We start from the raw sequence: 17,105 nt of genomic DNA, 5'->3' as shown, positions 1-17,105 counted from the left end.
AAGAGTTATCATTTTGCTTTCTGAATTATTTTAATTACATGTTCTTGTGGCTTCCTGGGCAAAGAAATCCTGCAAAGTACTTGGACAGGGCTTACATAGCTCCAAGTAGATTCAAAACTATTCATTTGGATTTAGTAGGTTAAAATTAACAAGGAATATATAGATCCTTATGAAAGCATGAAACAAAATTACCCTTGAATAAAAGAGCAAAAATAAATACAGTCATCTGTTGGTATACATGGGGAATTTGTTCCAGGAATCCCCTTGGATACCCAAATCCTTGGATGCTCAAGTCCCTTATATAAAATAGTGTGGTATTTGCATATGACATATGCACATCCTCCTGAATACCTTAAGGAGTCTCTAGATTACTTATAATACCTAGTGCAATGTAAGTGCTATGTAAATAGTTGTTGTACTATATTGTTTAGGGAATAATGACAAGAAAAAAGTGTCCATACATGTTCAGTACAGACACAACAACCCATCTTTTTTCCAAGTATTTTTGTTCCACAGTTGGCTGTATCCATGACGTAGAACCCACAGAAACAGAGCACACGAATATGGAGGACCTATTGTATCTACTACTTCTTGTATACTTATTATATGCTATGCCTGTTGAGTACTGTGTAGGCATTACCTTTTAAATTTGTGATAACAATGATTATTTTCTCCATTTTGTAGATAAGGAGGCTGAGAATCAGAGATGAGATTTTTTTAATTATCTAAGTTGAATCCTAAACTATTAGCCACTCTCTCAACTTCAATTATTTTTTTATTTTATTTTATTATTATTATACTTTAAGTTTTAGGGTACATGTGCACAATGTGCAGGCTTGTTACATATGTATACATGTGCCATGTTGGTGTACTGCACCCATTAACTCGTCATTTAGCATTAGGTATATCTCCTAATGCTATCCCTCCCCCCTCCCCCCACCCCACAACAGTCCCCAGAGTGTGATGTTCCCCTTCCTGTGTCCATGTGTTCTCATTGTTCAATTCCCACCTATGAGTGAGAACGTGCGGTGTTTGGTTTTTTGTCCTTGCGATAGTTTACTGAGAATGATGATTTCCATTTCATCCATGTCCCTACAAAGGACATGAACTCATCATTTTTTATGGCTGCATAGTATTCCATGGTGTATATGTGCCACATTTTCTTAATCCAGTCTATCGTTGTCTCAACTTCAATTCTAAATTATTATTTGTTCTATTCAGACTAGAGTAATACTGGCCACATTTAGTCTTATTTTTCACTCCGGCTTTTTATAATTGTCTTCAAATATGAAGGTTTTGATTATCCCACAACTGGTTCCTCAAGTGATATCAGTTATTATTTACTAATTCTTCTTTATTTTTTGAGCACATCAGTGGCTGCTCTGAATTGCAATACCTGTTATTGTTGTATGCCTCATATTCCTATGTTCTGTGTCCTACTTCCACAGCCATCACTCCTTCCTGCCCTCATTTTATTCCATCTTTAGTCAGCTCACTAGACAGCCCAAAACCACATGTGGCTCAGGCTCGGGCCCAGTATCATGTGCTTCATCATCACTGTTGGCTGCCACAGGTTGCCAACCCCCATAGACTGCATCCAGTATCCAGATCTTCCAATATCCGAACTATGGACTGACAGGTTAACTGAGCAACTTCTGGGCAGTAACAGAAAGAGGAGGCTGCACAGACTTTTGCAGTGCATCGCATCTCCTACTCCAGCTTTTATCAGAGAAGAAAATGTCCAAAGCATCTCAAGGACTACAGAAGACATCCTCTTATGGCCTTTGCAGCTTGGACTTAAATCTTGTTCAGATACTTAGCACTTTCATTATGGCGGGAAAATTCTGCAGTGATAGCTCCTCCTAAGACAGAACTCTACATCTGCTGTGCAGTGAAACTTGCTTGCACCCAGAGGGTTGCCTGTATTTAAATAATGCAGAATTAATGCTTATGAGCACATTTTGCTTGGTCTTCTGGCAGAGGACAGAAAAACTTATTAGCAACCTTTTAACCACCCTTCTACCAGTTCTATAACTATTTTCCTCTCTAATTAGGGAATATTCAAAACATGTGATCATGCTTAGCTTATCTCCTCACAATTAACCCTGCTTTAGACCTGAGCATGATCACTCAGCTCTAGATCCTTAAACACTCCTTCATTCATTCACCAATGTGCCAAGCACTGCCAGGTGCTGAGAATGCAAAGATGAATAGAGCAGGACTGTCTGGGAGGAGGAATAGGCATTAATAAAGAAGTACAATCATGTGCTACAGTGGCAATAATAGAATTATATAAGGGCACAGTGTGAGCAGAAGGACAAAGAGGCTACTTTACCGCAGGGTCTGGAAAGATTTCATTGAGGTGACCTGGGTACTGGAAATTGAAAAGTGAGTCAATATTGTGCCATTTAAATGATGGGAAATGCAGGAGCTCCAGGAAGTATGGACAAAGGCATCTAAGAATGATAGAGCCAGTTGCATAAGGAAGGCAGTAAATTGCATCAGGAGCATGATGTGAGTATTAGAGGTAGAAGTGGGGCATGGTTAAGACATGAACATGGCAAGAGCAAAATCTGGAGAAACTGGCAGATGCTTGATCATAAATAGTCTTTTGTGCAAGACTTGGCTTGATTCTTCAGCAAAGAAGAATCATCAGGAAGTTTTAAATAGAAGTATTATTTCATAGGATTATGTCATAGTTGCATTTCAGCAACATCATACTAATGGCATGGATTGGAGGGCCACAACATCAAAGGTAACAGAACCTAGTAATTCCTAACCAGCATCAGTCCCCTCTCCCTTCCTCCTTCCAATCAGAACTTCAGTTTTATTATTTACCCTCCTGTATGTGGTTAACCATCTGCAGATCCAGGGAGGGGATCTTGATTGGTTTAGGGCAATCGTAAGTGGTTCTATTCCTGTTGCCAGTGATGGGTTTAGGCTTGGAGATGTGATATGACTTTCCTTATGAGTCTACTGAGAAAGACTTCTTGGGAAAGATTTCCTCCCTCTTAAAGAGACGCACAGAAAAGATGCCTCCTATTTCCTGAATGTGGTTAAATTTGGATGTGATGCTCAAAGCTCAAAGTAATTGGTTAAAACAGTCAAAGGTAATGTGACTTCATGGATTAAAACACCATGAAGTCGCATTACCTTTGACTGTTTTAGCCAATTCCAGTAGGGATTTTTCCTATTTCGAGTCAAAGATATCTTAACTGGTACAAGCAGGAAAAGTAGTTGCAAAACTTTTGCAATACTCCAGGAAAGATACAATAAGAATGAGAGCTAGGGACTTGCTGTGGGACAGGAGAAGTGAAAAGGTTGCAGAAATGCTGAGACCATTGAATCTAAGGGATTTAGACTTGAAAGGAGACTAAAAGTATAGATTGACTCCTAGGTTCCTGGCTTGAGTGGCTGGTTATAATGCCTTCTGGTTTTGCCTCATGCCAGAAGAGAACACTTGCCTTGCTATTTAGCAGAGGGGTCCTAGAAATCGCTTGCACTGATCTTTGAATCCTGGAGCTGGGTTTTATGGCTGCTGCTGCTGCTGCTGCTGTTGCTGCTATATTCACTACTGCCTGAGGAACTTGTTGCAATGGTTTCTTCTAGGTCCTCATATCGTTCATTAGCACAAAAAACAGTGCACAATTCGTTTGTGCCATGTGCTTCCTATAGTGGAATTCCCTTGTTTCTGTCAAGGCAGAGAAAGCACTGCAGCACCTACTTGACGCTCATGCATGTGTACCCTTGAAGTGTAAGGGAGTTAATACCCAGTGAGGGAATACTTTGACCAATGGGAGATGGCAGCTAATGAATAAATCATTTTCCCTTTCTCCCCTTGGAAGAACTATTTGAGGATGAAGAAGTAGCTTCATGTCGCCCCTTTGAAGATGTCCTATGACACCAAGCAATCAGTTTTTCATAAAGCTGTGGCCTGCTCAGTAATGTAGTGCCTTCCACTTGCTCTCCCTCCTTCTCTGCCTCACTCTCCTTTCTCCTACTCCTGTTTTCCTGAGATTAATACTCCCTGATAAAGTGCCAGCCCAGAAGCCTTTGCCTCATGCTCTGCAATTTAGGGAATCTAGGCTAAGAAGCTGGCGGTAGTTACAGGAAAATCAACATGTTTATTGACATTTCCCTGTGATTCTGTCTTTTTCTGGGTTTCTGGAACTTCTCAATTCCAAAGCTAAGCCACCACTCTGAAGTTAAAGTGGACATGCCAATACTACAGACTCAGGAAATTAAGTGAAAAGAGGATTTAGGCAGAAGCTGTAAATTCATCAGAATTTTTCTGGTTCAGTGCCAAAAAAGACCAGGGTCTAGTACACTCAGCCCTCAGCATCTGTGAGTTCTGCATCCAAGGATTCAACCAATACATCGAAAATAGTAAAAACAAAACACCCCATAAAAATAACAATACAACAATTAAAATAATACAAATAAAAATACAGTAAAAATTATTCATATAGCATTTACACTGTATTAGATATTAATCTAGAGATGACTTAAAGCATACAGGAGGATGTGCATAGATTGTATGCAAATATCATGCCATTTTATACAAGAAACTTGAGCACCCACAAATTTTAATTTGGGGGGTATGTGTGTATCCTAGAACCTCCCACGGATACCAAGGGATGAAAATACAATATTTTAAAGAGCTTATTAGTTGGTTGCTTCATCCAATTGAACTGCTTTTTAATGATTTTATCCTCTTTATTTACTTACATTCTTAGCCTGCAAGCAGACGTTAAAACAAAGTCATCTATATTAGATATCACTATGTCATACAGAGCCTTCTATATAAGCCTTTAGAAAGTCAGTAGTTGCCCCAAATTGGCACTTCATGGCACTGTCTTAGAGGAAGAGTGAAAGTGTTGGAAATTCAACTCTAGGAACTTTCTAAAATGCTTTGTGTTCAGTGGCTAGGCAATCCACCAGGCAGAAGTTAATTTCAATGAAATCCTATAAGTGAAGTATTAATCCATCAAGTGCCTCTTTTTTCTAACCCCCTCCCACGCACAGCTGGTGCACTGAGAATATCACCTTATCAACCTGTCCCTACCTTAATGAGTTTGCAAAGGTAATATATAGTGCCATTTACCAAATATTTCTGTTTCTTCTTATGGGCAGATGTAGATTTGCATTTCCCTGCTTTGTTGAAATTAGGAGTGACCATATGACTTGCTTTGGCCAACGTAATGTAGTTATAAGTAACACTGGCCATTTTCAGGTGGAAGATTTAAGAACTAGCTGTGTGATGTGCTAGGTCCTCCTTTCCTCTACAACAGGAACTAGTAGTGCTTTTCGTGGAGGCTGTTCCATCAACCTGGGTCCTGGAGTGAGAATGATACAGATTAGAGAAATAAAGCTCTGTTGGATTAAGCCGCTGACATTTAGGAGTTGATTGTTACAGCAGCATAGCCCTGACTCACAAGCCTGGATAAGCTGTATCTTTGAGGGTCCGATGATTTCATGATTTCTGATTCTGATTCCCCGGTTGTGTGTGCAGCATTCCAGAGCTGTGCTGAGACTCTCCAAGAAGTTGCTTACTAAATTTTTCCAGCCACCATGTGATTAAGTGTTTTTACCGCAATTTAAAATTAACCTCAAAAAGATCAAGGTCACATGTCGCCATCTTGAAAGGACCAGAGATGTGCTTTGAGTGCAAATATCTTGGTTAGAAAGCCACCTATTGCATTGTACCCTAAAGCCCTCAGCTTCCTTTTTCACAATTACCCTAAAAATCAGTCTGTGACCAATGCTTATTCACAGTCTTCTTGGCTCTCCTGGAGAGCTGCACTTTGCTTTCATACCAAATGAAAGCATTTCCTTTTGCTGACTCTGGCATCTTTCTCTAGTAACCTTTCAGGAAGCAAATCTACTCAAGCTCAGGATGCTGGCACAGATATACTCCTGCTTCACTCACAGGCAGGAGATCTGTTCAGAGGGTCCCCTTTGGGCTTAAGGGACCAAAGAGATCAGTTAAACCTAGACTCATTTTCTATCACTTTCTCTTTACCTTTATTACAGAGAATTAGTCTCAGAAATGAGTTACTGTGATATCTAACTTAATGAAACTAGTCTCTATACTGCACTGAATAGTGTCTACCTCCCCAAAATTCATGTCTATCCAGAACCTGAGAATGTGACCTTATGTGGAAATAGGGTCTTTACAGATGTAACCAAGTTAAGATAAGGTTATAATGAATTAGGGTGGGCCCTAAATCCCATATGGCTGGTGTCACTATGAGAGGAGAGAAATTTACACAGGAACACGTACTGGGAGAATGCCATGTAACAACAGAGGCAGCACTTGGAATGATGCATCTATAAGCCAAGGAGCACCAAAGACTGCCAGCAACCAGCAGAAGCCAGGAAGAGGTAAGGAAGGATCCTCTCCTAAAGCCTTAAGAGGGAGCATGGCCCTGCAGACATCTTGATTTCAGACTTCTAGCCTCCAGAACAATGAGAGAACAAATTTCAGTTGCACTTAGCTACTAACTTTGTGGTAATTTGTTATGGTAGCCCTGGAAAACTGAATCAGACTTAAAATCCCAAGCTATAGAAAAAAATTATATATATATATATATATATATATATATATATATATGTAAGCAGATACTGTTTTTTACCATCACAGCCTGCTCCCCTCACATTCCAAAAATCACATAGTGAAATGTCAGTTTATCAACCTAGAACACAAAACAAATGACTTTCTGTCACCCCTAAAATCATCCTGCAGTACAGTCTTTGCATACAGACAGACCTGAGTTTGCATGTAGCTCTGCCACATAGCAGTTGTTTACGCTAAAGCAAGTTAGTTAGCTTTCTGTAGCTCCAATCTCTTTGTCTATACTATTAGCCTAACAATATGTATTGCATTTGTTTGTTGTACAGTGCAGTGGGCATTTGCCATTCTTTGGTGCCTCTCAGCGTCAGAACTCCCTTCCTATGTTTGGGGAATGCCCCACATTCTAAGGCAGCACCAGCCTCTTGCTAGGGAAGCAAAGGTGTCAGCTAAAGCACAAGCATGAGCCAGGCTCTGCCAGGAAGACGCGCTTTGCATGTGAGCTCAGACGGTGAAGATGTAGGGACTATATGGAGTCCACTATGGTGAGGTCACAGTAACCTCCAGACCCTAGAGCATCAGAGGCAAAGTTCTTAGGACAACACTCAAGATTGGTATTTAGTGAAAGCTGTGCACGTTGCAGTGTCTATGTCTGGCTGCATTGCTGTCTTCCTGAGATCAATTCTGCAACATGATTTTGAAAATTATTCCAGATACTTAGCTTCTAAGACTCATTATCTGATGTTCCTGTAACATTTAAAGAAATCCTCTCACCCCACCTTAAATTAATAGAATTAGTTTCTGATGTTGGCAACTAAGAACCTTGACTAACACGCAAATATTAAATTAGATAGGATATGTGAAGCCCCTAGCAGGAATCATAAGTAATTTCCTTTTCTTTCTACTCCTACCCACAGGCTCTGTACAAGGATTCTGCCACCACAGGGTTAACATCTATGCTGGTCAAGAAGTAGAGGGTCAGTAGAAATGGAGGGAAGCAAGCACTTACAGACAGCCCTATGTGGCAGATCTAGGCTATAGCCTTTATTCCAGTCAGTGATGAAGGTCAGGCCTCATTAGTGTGTGCGGTGTGTTAAAGTGAGGGATCATTTCAGAACAGAATTAGAAATGGACTCAAAGGCCTTTGACCAAACTGATGATAAGCCCACACCACAGAAAACTCACATCAGAAGAACCAAAGCTCAGGCTCTGCAAATCTGAATATCAGCTGACAGTCTGAACAGGTTGCTTTCCATGTTTGTTGTTATTTATGTTTTCTTTTAAGCTTTCAAATCCCTAAATCCCTTCTGCCTAAGCCAAACTCACATTTGGATGCACTAAGCAGCTGTTGCAACTGGGGATTCTCTCCTCTGTGAAAACACTGATTTAAAAAAATAATAAGCTCTCAGCTCCTGCTCACTCTCACAAGTTTCCAGCAACTGGTGCCCTGACAAATGAAGTGTCAAAACATTTTCAAATTAAAACCCCACAGCTCACACAGCCCCAAACCCTCAGCAGGATGGACTTTCCCTGCTTGTGCCCAGTGCACACTTAAAGAAACTAAAAATAGCCAGATGGCAATTAACAGAAACTCCAAGAAGGGGAGATGGGTTGGATTCTAGTGGGGTCAGTTTCCTGGAAGGATTCCAAATGGAGTTCTCAGCCAGCAGTGTGCTCTGGCCAAGAAATGATTTTCATTAAAACTACATGGAGGAGGCAGAATGAAAAATCAAGATTTGGAAGCTTTAAAGTTATAGCAGAGGTGGAAACCCGTGACCATCAATAATAACAATCCTTGCTAATATAGAGTTCATAGACACTATATCATCTTGAACTTGTAAGAGCTCTAGAAAGTAGCTACTACTCTTATCATTTTCCTACTTTTATAGACAAAGAAGCCAAAGCCCAGAAACTGTAGACAACCTGCCCAAGATCTCAAGACAAACAGGACAAAGGTCTATGGCAGGTATATGGTAAGTGGTCAAGCAGGAGTTTCAACTCAGCTCTCCGGCTCCAGAACTCATGAATGTAACCGTTGTGCAAGGCAACCTCATGTATTCATGGGAATGTTTAAGTAACCAAAATGTTTTTATCCCATCCTTAGGCCTGGAGAAACAAAAATCTTCCTTAGCAATTTTAGCCAACCTTCCCATGGGCAATGCCTTTCAGGGATTATGTGTACAGGCTCCAAAGTTAGACTAAGTGGGTCTTACTCTGGCCTTTTTATTTCTAGTTGTATAAAATCAGGTAAATTATCAACCTTCCTGGGCCCTTATTCTCTCATCTGTAAAAGGGCAATAATATTAGTATTTATCTCATAAAGTTGTGATGAAGATTAAAAGAAACGGTGTGTGGAAAGCCCTTAGCATGGTGCTTGCCCATACTAAGCTCCTCAATAAATAATAGCTATTGTTATTGATCATTCTAAACCCCTGTGCTTTTAGGCAGTCAATTTCAATGCCCTTTTAAATAGTCAATTTCAATGAGGAAGAATACAAGGATTTAGTGAAAAAGGAGCATCCTCCACAGACCCCCAGGCGTTATTCCAGAATGCTTTTCAGTATGATGTAAGCAAACAAAAAAAGGACTAAAAAAGATTTTGCATTTGTGATGGATTTGGTGGATTTGGAGTGAGGGGTCCCAACCATCCTGGTTTGTTCAGAACCAGAGGATTCCTGGGACACTAAAGTGGGTCAGTTTTCTCCTTCATTTTCAGAATGGAGGAAATATTTACTCCCAGGAGAGGGCGGTAATGGAATTAAGAGTGGTCATTTACCCTCCCTCTTTTTTCCCCTTAGCAGGAATGATTCACCTTGATGGTGACACTGGGAAATAGGATGGAGCAAGCATAGCGCATGCGCTTGGGAGGGGTCGGCCTGCCCACTCCAAACCAAGTGTGTGCCCTTGAGTCCCCCATGTGAGAACCTTATGGGGCAGGCTCTGGATTTGTTTGGGAGACCAGTAGTTCAGCATGTAAGTGAGTGGAAAAGTTCGGTTTCGGAGCAGAAGATTTAGGAAACTGCATTTGGCAATAGGTCTGAACCCTGTTCTCCAAACAGCAACAATAACATTGATATTGTGATTTCTTCATGACATCTGTGTCTATTTCTAAATTGGTTCAGAACTCAAAGAAGGAAAGGGATATAATTAATTATCAACCATGTGATTAATTATCACCTTCATAACCCCTAACAGATGGATGCCTATTTCATTTCATTGGCAGATGAAACTATTTCAGGCAGGCAGGGAAAGGGTATTTTGTAAAATCAAAGGAAGTTAGAGCTGGGAGTGACCTTAAAGATAATCTAGCCCAATATCTTCATTGTTATAGATGAAAAGATACAAAAATGAAATAGCCAAGTGATACGATCCATGTGAAAAGTCTGTGAAAGACTTTTATAATGTAAGTTATCAGTGTCATTAGTAGTTTAGGGAGTGGTCTTTAAAATTGTAACCAGAATTTAAAATAGATCATAGATAACATAGCAAATAGATTGTAGATTAAAACTAAGTCCCTATACAGAAAGAGAATATTCCCTAAATAAAACTAATACCTCCAGGAAACATGCTCAAACCGTGAAGAAGAAATCAGCAATTCAGAGCTAAATTTTATTTTAATTGGAAAAAACCTACCTTAGGTTGACAAGATTGCTTACTTACAACCTTAAAGGCCAGATAAGCTCAAAAATGAACTAGTTTTTCTCCTTAGTCTTCATCCTGCCCATCTATCCTAGCAGATCCTCTTCACTGGGAATGTTTACTTCGTAACTGTTAACAGGCTTGTCCCACTGGCAAAGTAAGGTTGTTTGCTGGGCACCTCAAGACGTATGATATATAAGACTCTTTGGCTAAACCCCGCCATTTCTGGTCTCACCTTTGCCTTTTACCCATTACTCTCACCCATCAGAGCACATAGAGGTGGCTTTTAGATAGAGTCCAGTCCTAGGTGGGTTGGACGAGGCCCACTTCACCCTCTCTTTCTCTCTCTCTCTCTCTCTCTCTCTCGCACTGAATTGAATACAGCTGTAACACCTGGACAGAATGCCTAGAGCAACTACTTGAGGACTCCGAAGAGTTAAGAACGTCAGGCAGATTAGGAAATGCATTAGTCCGTTCTCACGCTGCTACTAAAGACATACCTGAGACTGGGTAATTTACAAAGGAAAGAGGTTTAATTGACTCACAATTCAACATGGCTAGGGAGGCCTCAGGAAACTTGTAATCATGGCAGAAGGGGAAGCAAACACATCCTTCTTCACATGATGGCAGGAAGGAGAAGTGCCGAGCAAAAGGGGAAAAGCCTCTTATAAAACCATCACATCTCATGATAATTCATTCACTATCCCAAGAACAGCATGAGGGTAGCCACCTCATGATTAAATTACCTCCACTGGGTCCCTCCCAGGACATGTGGGGATTATGGGAACTACAATTCAAGATGAGATTTGGGTAGGGACACAGCCAAACCATATCAGGAAATAAGACTGGGATTTGAAATATTACCCAACCAACAGTGAGTTAACTCCTTTCTTCCCCCAGTAAACCCTGGCCTAAAGTCCACACAGCAGAAATGAGCACCAGGGTACAAAGAGAGCTCCTGAGACACCCTGTAGTTCTGGCTTTAGCAGCAGAAAAGTAAATTTCTAATAGTCAGGGTGTGAAAATTCTCTGTGTTTCTCTCTTCTCCCCCTCCTCTCTTCCCTCTATTTCCCTTCCTTTTCCTTCCTTCTTCCACACTCCCGTCCCCAAGAATCTTGTGGTATTGGCAACATCAGCCTGCATTAACCAAAACTATAAGGGAAGGAAACCTTTCTCCCCATTCAGTGGAGCTGTCATTCCCAAGCCTGGGCTGACCCCCAGTGCTTTTTTTTCTCTCTCGGTCTCTCTCTGCTTGGCCAATATGCAGGCAAAGTCATGGAAGTACATGGCAGAGTAAACTTGTTGGCAAGAGACTGAAAAGTGGTCACAGGGAACCAAAAAGTATCACAGAGAGGAAGGAGCTTGGCAAAGCAGCTCCATACAGTTTCTTTTATAAATTCCTGGGGTCATCCTCAGCCTGTGCATGCATGGATCTGGTACTAATTAGCATACCAAAACTTTGAGAACTCTGCCCAGGTGCCAGGCTGACCACTGGGTGACATACACAGAGGACAGATCCAAATAGCACCACCAAGGCTTTGAAAAATGAACTGACATAGGAAACATAGCCCTCAGAAGACCAACTATGGGGAAGGAACTTGCAGCCCAAACCCAATCAAGAAGAATTGGGAAAACCTCAATTCCTATGGGAAAAGATAATCAGCTGAAACTAACACTGCCATGACATAGAGGTCAGAACAATCTGACAAAGACTTTTAAAGCAGCTATTATTTAAAAAGTTCCAACCGGCAATCATGAATACCACTAAAACCAATGGAAAATAGAAAGTGTCAGCCAAGAAACAGATGATATAACAAAGTGCCAAATGGAAATTTTGGCACTGAAAAATATGATAACCAAAATAAAAACTTCACTGATGGGCTCAATAGCAGAATGGACATGACAAAGAATAGAAAGCCATGTGCAAACCAGCTTCTAGCTGGGGGCCTATTTATCACTACCTTTCACGCATCTTTCCCTCTGTTTTCATTAAATATTGTTGTATAATAATACTATACAGTTGTATATACTTGTATGCGGTTGTATAATTGCATTGTATACAACTATAACTACTGTTATGCAACAATAGTTAGTGAAAACAGAGGGAAAGATGCAAGAATATTTAGTGACTTAAACCAGAAACAATTTATGAATTCTCTCAATTCTGTGGGAGGGCTGGGCAGTTTCTCTCCTGGTCTTGCTTGGATTTGTTCATTCCTCTGCATCCAGCAGGAGGGTCGGTTGGACTGGAAGACCCAAGATGGCCTCGCTCACAGGTCTGGCAGTTGTTGGTGATGGCTGTTGGCTGAGGTGCTTCAGTTCTCCCTGTGACCTCTGAACTCTAGCAGGCTAGACTCCTTCACAGTATGGTAATCACTGGGTTCCAAGAAATGGAGAGCAAAAGCTATAAGGCTCATTAGGGCCTAGGCTCTGGAACTCACACAACATCACCACTGTCATATTCTATTGGTCAAAGCAAGTCACAAAGCCAGCACAGAGATAAGGGCCAAAAAATTAGAATGCTCTTGATGACAGAAGCAGCTACATGACTATGTATGTGTGGATACAGGGAGGCATGATTATTGGAATAATTATTTCAATATTCTACCACAACCTTCCTGGGAAGTAATGCTGCAAAGCTAAAGGACCATGGATCTACAATTGTTATATCAGTAGACTAGACTGTGAGGCTTAGAGAACTTCAGCATTTTGCCTAAGATCACACAGCTAGTTAAGGAGAAAATATGAAACTAGATCCCATACTGCCGAGTCTTTGGATTAGTACTGTTGCCTGAGAGATAAGCTGTTGAGTGTTCTGAACAGTTTGTCTCTTTAACAGGTAGAATAACCCTGGACAACAGGTGTATAATGTGCTGGCAACCATTCATCATTCATATCCATTTCATTAAGGAAATAAACGCATGTACTTGTGGAGTCTATGAAAAAATTGAAATAGAATGTCTCATGAAGAGCTATTTATTATGTAGCAATAAAGCTCCTAAACTGTTCGATGCACCAAAACAGTGCATTCAGTCTCTCGAGTTCCTGGCACTCAAAGGTTAATAATTTTAGTGAGATAAATTCACATAACATCAAATTAACCATTAACTATTTTAAAGTATACAGTATGGTGTCATTTAATACGTTCATTACATTGGGCGACCATTACCTTTATCTGGTTATAAGATATTTTTATCACCCCAAAAGGAAATTCTGTCCCCATTAAGCAGTCACTTCCTATTTCCCTTTCTCCCTCATCCCTGGCAACCACTAGAGCACTTTCTATCTCTATAAATTTATCTATTCTGATGCTTCACATAAATGGAATCACATGATCTTTTGTGACTGACTTCTTTCACTCAGCATTTTTTTGGGGTTCATCCATGGTGATGCATGTATCAGCACTGCATCCCTTCTTATGAATAATACAAATGTGAATAATACTCATAATATTCCATGTGTAAATATACCACATTTTGCTTATATATTCATCAGTTGATGGGCATTTGGATTGTTTCCACTTTCTGGCTATTTTGAATAGCGCTGTTATGAACATTTGTGTACAAGTATTTGTTTGAATGCCTGTTTCAATTCTTTTGGGTGTATAGCTAGGAGGGGAATTGTTGGGTCATATGGTAATTCTACTAAAGCTTCATTTTGATTCTGGTCTTGAAAAGATTTCTGAAATGCATGAGATTCATAACCTGCTGCCGGCATTACCTTGTCTCTAAAGTCAATGTGATTCTGGAGGATGGCTCTGTGGTAAGTGGCTGTCCTCACAAAATCTTGCATCATGTTCTGCTGTTGAGAAATGCAGCCATAAAACTATAAGGGAAAGAGAAAAGAGGGGGAGTAAACAACCCACAAAGTCAGCACGATCATCAGCATCTGGTTCTGACAGGCACTTTGGTCAGGGAAGACATGATCTTTCACAAACAGAGAAGCTGAGGCTCTGAGAGACATTGTGACCTGGCCACGTTGGCCCTATATGTAAAGCATAGAATTCTAAGTAGATCCCAGACTTCTGACTACATAGATTCAATAGATTTGGACCTAGATATTGATGAGATAAGTACTCAAGGTCCCTTCCTAAATCAGAGGTTGTGAGAGAGCAAAAATTGAGAATAATAGACAAGTTGGGATGGTTGACACCTGCAATCCCAGAACTTCGGGAGGTTAAAGTAGGAGGATCGCTTGAGCCCAAGAGTTGGAGGCTGCAGTGAGCTATAATCACACAAGTGTGATCCAGCCTAGGCAAAAGAGCGAGACTCTGTCAAAAAAAAAAGAAAAGAGTCAAGAGAGAAAATAGCCAGGACCAAAAGGGATGGCCTGCCCTGATGAGCCCCATTAGCCTCGACAGGAAAACAGAACTTGGATAGAAATCCTGGTGGAGGTGGAAGTGGGGCAGAAGGCAATGATTGTGGTAATCCTGATGGAAACAGAGGCAAGCCAGTTGGGTGATGTGGTGCATATAAATCCAGCGCTGAACGCTGGTAAGAAATATTGTTGTAATTGCCACCATTTTGTGGAGCTTTCTATGGCCCAGGTACCATGCTAAGTGCTTCACAGTTTCATCTAATTAAATTAAAGCATCATGACAATCAGGTGAATTATGTTCCTCAGATGAGGAAGCTGAGGCTCAGAAAGATCCAGCAACTTGCCCAAGTCCTGACAATGTAATAAGTGGCAGAACGGGGATATAAATCTATGTAAGGCTGATGCTGCTGGCCTGGTGACCACATTTTGAGAACCACTGCAACAGAATATTAATTATCTCCTCTCCACCCACCCTGCCTAGATGTGTTCAGAGGCACACCTTGAAACAAATCAATTTATTCCACCCAGGATAACCCTCCTGACCTGGAAGTACTGTGCAGCAGACGCTTCTTCTGTCCGCTGGCTGAACACTGAGTATTCCTTTTTTTTATTTTGGCATATTTTCAAAGTATTTGCAAATGCACTGAATTCTGCAAGGATAAAAAGTAGATCCATTTCTTCACCTTGGAAACCATAGAGCTCACCATTGCACTTTGTAAAAAATTCCAACTGTGAAAATATTAGAAGATGAAAATGGCACATTCATCCCTGAACACATACATGATAAGAGATGGCAAGGTGGAAATGGGTACTATTCCGAGCTGTGACACCCTTATTTACACTTGTCAGACATATTTGCATTCAGAAATGTCAAGTGAGAGAGCACAAAGAAACACAGGCAGAGACTGGGCTCCAGAAATTCTCCCAGTGCTGTGCTTACAAAGCTCGTAGATTTATACTCAGAAAGTGCTCTAGGGAAGGTGATTGTTGATGATAAGAAAAAAAAACATATATGTGAATACCAAAAAATAGAATATATACATACATATACTCACATATATTTTATATATACATTCATGTAATCTCATTCTATTGTCATGACAGTTTTTTCTCTCTCATTTAGTATTATCTAGATTTATAGAGAAAAGGTAAAATAACTGGGGATATGTGAATACAAAGAAATGCTCTGTCATTTGAGAAAAGAATATAGAAGTGAAAGCTCAAAAAATTCCAGAAGTGATATTGCTGATAGATAACACAGTGTTCACAGTGGCCAGTTCCTGTGACTTCTGCCTCAGAGATGTCTCCTGAATACTGCCCAGTAGTCTCTACTGTCTGTGGCCTCTTTCCACTCCACCACAGGCACTGTGACCCGGTCTCTCCCTTATATTACAGCCTTGGCTGGATCCCTAATGCCCACACACTCTTGGTTCATGATAAGCTCTGGCCCCTCACATTCTAGACCCAACCTAGTGTTCTAGATGATCTTGTCCAGTAACCTGTATGCACTTTCCAGAACCCTCTCTGTGCTCTCTTCCTGCACACAGGAGACCTGCCCTATGACCTCCATGCTTCCACCATGCTGAACACTTACAAATTCCCACATCAACCCAGTCCTGGCCAGGCATCTTGATTTTGAATCCCCCTATTTTTTTCTGTTAGATTATCTTTTGATGTCAAACTTCTATTCATCCTCCCAGATTCTATTCAACTAGCATTTCTTCACTGCTATATTCTGGAACATCATAGACAAAATTAGTTGCTGTAATAGAGTGGATCTCAAACTCAGCTCTAGATCCGAATCACCTGGGAAGTGTTTTTAACCTATGGATAATGGGCCCTCACCCTACATCTAGTAATTAAATGTTCTAGTGGTAGAGACAAGGCATCTCTATTTTTAAAAAAGCCTCCAGAGTAAATTCTCCTGTGGAGCCAAGGATGACAAATATCCCTCCAACCTCATGTTCTAAGCTTACCATCATCATTCATGTTATACTGAACTTATAGTTTTTTTAAAAAAAATCTCCATTTCTCTACATAAATCAAGTTTTTGGGAAACTGTTTAGGGGGTGTCTTAGTCCATTTTGTGTTGCTATATCAGAATACCACAGACTGGGTAATTTATAAACAACAGTAATTAATTTCTTACAGTTCTGGAGTCTGGGAAGTCCAAGGCTGAGGAACTACATCTGGTGAGGACCTTCTTGCTGTGTCTTTCCACGGCAGAAGGCAGAGGGCAAGCAAGTGCAAGAGCAAGAGACAGAGAGGGCCACTTTTATAACAACCCACTCTGTTGACATTAACCATTTCATGCGAGTGGAGCCCTCACGGCTTACTCACTTCTTAAAAGTCATACTTCTTTTTTTTATTTATTTTTTTGAGTCGAAGTTCACTCTTGTCACTCAGGATAGAGTGCAATGGCACCATCTCAGCTCACTGCAACCTCCACCTCCTGGTTTCAAGCAATTCTCCTGCCTCAGCCTCCCAAGTAGCTGGGATTACAAGCGCCTACCACCATGCCCAGCTAATTTTTGTGTTTTTAGTAGAGATGGGTTTTCACCATGTTGGCCAGGCTGGT

At 40.7% G+C, this 17,105-nt stretch overlaps 1 pseudogene; it reads right to left on the bottom strand.

The window, feature by feature from the left end:
- The window catches only part of LOC100975933 (histone-arginine methyltransferase CARM1-like), a 107,390-nt pseudogene extending 92,089 nt beyond the window's left edge, over positions 1-15,301 (bottom strand).
- Positions 15,302-17,105: the final 1,804 nt, after the last annotated feature.

The sequence above is a fragment of the Pan paniscus genome, chromosome 11, assembly GCF_029289425.2.
Source record: "Pan paniscus chromosome 11, NHGRI_mPanPan1-v2.0_pri, whole genome shotgun sequence".
Classification (NCBI taxonomy): Eukaryota; Metazoa; Chordata; class Mammalia; order Primates; family Hominidae; genus Pan; species Pan paniscus.
This window is presented reverse-complemented; position numbering and strand designations above follow the sequence as displayed.